The sequence below is a fragment of the Copadichromis virginalis genome, linkage group LG14 (genome assembly GCF_057382275.1).
Source record: "Copadichromis virginalis isolate Kocher_CV1m ecotype Utaka linkage group LG14, C_Virginalis_male_GT1.1, whole genome shotgun sequence".
Lineage (NCBI taxonomy): Eukaryota > Metazoa > Chordata > Actinopteri > Cichliformes > Cichlidae > Copadichromis > Copadichromis virginalis.
In genome coordinates this window covers 14,109,355-14,112,622 of record NC_140631.1, presented here as the reverse complement: position 1 = coordinate 14,112,622, position 3,268 = coordinate 14,109,355, and the positions used below count along the sequence as shown (strand labels likewise).

The 3,268-nt window shown below is 40.8% G+C and overlaps 1 pseudogene; it reads right to left on the bottom strand.

Moving 5' to 3' along the window:
* Positions 1-623: 623 nt before the first annotated feature.
* LOC146693624 (spastin pseudogene) lies at positions 624-2,941 on the bottom strand (annotated as a pseudogene).
* Between the last annotated feature and the right edge of the window lie 327 nt (positions 2,942-3,268).

The window sequence follows — 3,268 nt, the reverse complement described above, 5'->3', positions numbered from 1 at the left end:
TTAATATTTAAGTGTCTCTTGGTTTTAGACTAGTTGTTTAGTCTAATTTGATGTTTTAAACCAGAAAAGGAAGAAGAGGGCTTAGAATTACAGGTAAGAACTGCTCAGTGGTATGTGATAAACTGTAAATGTAAAGCTTACAGGTCAGTCCTCATGTTTTTAAATCAGATTTTGAGTCTGTACATGGCACATTATGCTTTTGCATGTTGTGAAATGTGCTGCAAAACAAACTGAGGTAAACTAACTGGTTTACTGTGATGGATTTAAAGTGCGTGTGACTGGTGCGCAGTGGCTGTGGTGCTCACGGTCAGAGTTCAGTCACAAAGAGGGTAACAGAGATGAATTTAAAGTTAAGGTGATGGTGCTTAGATTCATTCACAGACTGAAACCTTCACACCAACTTTATCCTGTGTCTCTTAGTTTTAGACTAGTTGTTTAGTCTATTTTGATGTTTTAAACCATATCACAGGGTTTTTACTTCACCATTTACGGGGTTTTAACAAGCAAACAAAAGACAGATCGTGATGTTTGAAAATGTTTTGGAAATATTCTTTAAAGATTAGATGTAAAATACGCAGAGGATAAATTCAATTGGTTTATTAGTTTATTACATAAGTTGAAAAAAAGTTAAACAAGTAAATAAAGAAACAACGTAAAAGAAAAGTAAACAAAACAAATCGGTAAATAAAGGAAAATGGTAATAAGAAGGGGAAAAAAAAGAAAAGAGAAAACCCCAACAATCCCCTCTGAGCAAGCACTAGGCGACAGTGGGGAAGAAAAACTGCCTTTAAACGGGCAGAAACTTCCGGCAGAACCAGGCTCACGAGGGGCAGTCAACTGCCGGGACTGGTTGGGGTGAAAAAAGATGAAGGAGAGAGGGAAGAAGTGTTAGGAGAGAAGGGGAGAGGAGAGGTGAAAATTAAGATGGAACAGAGGTGGAGGGAGACGAGGTGACGTCAGCAGTAGAAAAAATAGAAAGAGTAGAAAAAGCAGGAGTGTCCCTCCTCCAGAAGAAGCGGAAACGTTTTTTCTTCTTTTCCATGAGCTTTTCCACGACCACTTTTTTCTCTAGGATGAGGGTTCTCAACTGATCGGTTGTTTCTTCAACTTCCTTCTCAAGTTTCTGGCATCTTTGCTCCATTTCTTTTAATAGATTGCACTTGTCTGTATTTTGCTGTTGTTTTTCCTTGTGCATCTTTTCTAACTGCTCATTTCTTCTTGTGATTTCTTGAAGCTTACGCTGCAGGTCTTCATTTATTTTCTCTTGTTGCTGCTTTTGTGCAAGCATTTCAGCGTTTTCACACTTCAAGTTGTCTGAGTTCAACAACATCTCATTAATGACCTCTGAGTGTTTTTTCGCCATTTCATTGATCCTACGCTGCATCTTTGAACGTCGTTTTTCCAATACTTCTCCTTCCAGTTCAGGTGTTCTGTCCTTCATTGTATTAATTTGTTCAGTTGTAGATTTCTTCTCTCCAAGTCCTGGAGAATACGTTTTTTTTCTTTTTCCTGTTGCTCTTTCTCTTGAAGAAGCTCTTTATTTTTGCACTCTGTTTCATCCAGCCTGACTGGATTTGGATTTATTGAAGAAGGACCACCAAAATCTTTGTTCTATTTGGTGTACATGTTAAGAGTTGCTGGACTAACAGTTGGTTTGATTTGCTTCAGAGAATCCTCAAAGTCTTTTATCTTAATGTTGCGCACCTCAGCAGCAGCTATAACACGGACTTGTTCTGGTGCCAACTCTCTTATTGGGCCAAGTGCAGCATCTTTGGCTAATGCTGTCAAATCGCTCCCTGAATATCCTTCAGTCACTTTTGCAAGACAGGACAGTTCGTCTTGGCTCAGTGGACTCCCGTGCGTTCCCAAAAGATTTTTCAGCAGCGTAAATCTTGTCTTCTCATCGGGTAAGGTCACATATACTCTTTTTGCAAAGCGCCTTAATATTGCTTCATCGAGCTCCTGGGGCCTGTTCGTTGCTCCCATTACAAGTACTCTGTCATCCTTTCCTGACTGCAACCCGTCAAACTCAATGAGGAACTCAGTTTTTAAACGGCGAGAGGCGTCGTGCTCCCCCTCCCTCCTTTGACAGAGCAAGCCGTCCACTTCATCGATGAAGATTACTGAGGGCTGTCTCTCTCTTGCAACTGCAAAGAGTGCTCGTACGAGCTTCTCGCCTTCTCCCACATATTTGGAGGTCAAACTAGCAGCACTGATGTTGAAGAATGTTGCATTAGACTCTGCAGCAACTGCTTTGGCGAGCATGGTCTTCCCATTTCCTGGTGGGCCAAATAAAAGCAAGCCACGTGCAGGAGCTCTCAGACCAGTAAAGAGATCAGGTCTTAAGGCAGGAAGGATGACAATTTCTTGAAGTGCTTGCTTTGCCAGATCCTGCCCTGCGATGTCATCAAATGACACAGTCGCTCCACTGTATACAATTTCATTTGTAATTAAGCTGACCAGTTTACTGTCCACATTCTTTTTCATATCCCTCTTCGGGGGCTGTTTCACAGCTGCCGGTCTTCCATTCTGAGTTTTTCCCACCCGAGTGGTTTTCTTTGCATCAGTTATTCTTAATGGAGGTCTTACAGAAGTGGAGGGTCTGATGGTGGTGGAAACACCTGCGGGTTGACTTTTAGGAACTGACTTTGGCTTACTTGCAATTGTTTTGGTCGACATTTCTCTTGCGCGACTTCCCCCCTGTTCACAGTCATAACACGGTAAACTAGTCATAAACGAAAACGTTTAGGCTATTTATCGCATTTAAAGGTCTTTCTTTGGGACAACGTCACAGAACACAGAAACGTCACAGGGCTTTGGAGCGTGATGTTACAGAGGTTTACAAATACTTTCAAATATAGCTCTGGTCGAACGTTTGAAGGCTGCGAACAAACTGACTAAAACTTGCTGCTCCTGACCCCTATTTATAGAAAAACTTCAAAGGCTCAAAGGCATGTGCTTGTGACATCATCACATGTCCTTGTGACATCATCACATGTCCTTGTGACATCATCACTCTTCATGAATCAGATTGTCACATGACATTTTAGAATGGGGATGTTTTTTTTTAAACCGTTTTCAAATTTAACCCTCTGTGGTCCAGGGTATAATTGGCCGTTCTTGACTATTTTTGATTTTACCTCTATATTTCACCTTTAAAATATGTTTTTCTTGCCTTATTTGGCACCATTATTTTCAGCACAACCTCAAATATCTGAAATTTGAGTTATTGTTTTCATTTTGGTATACTATATTAGCACAGTTGATC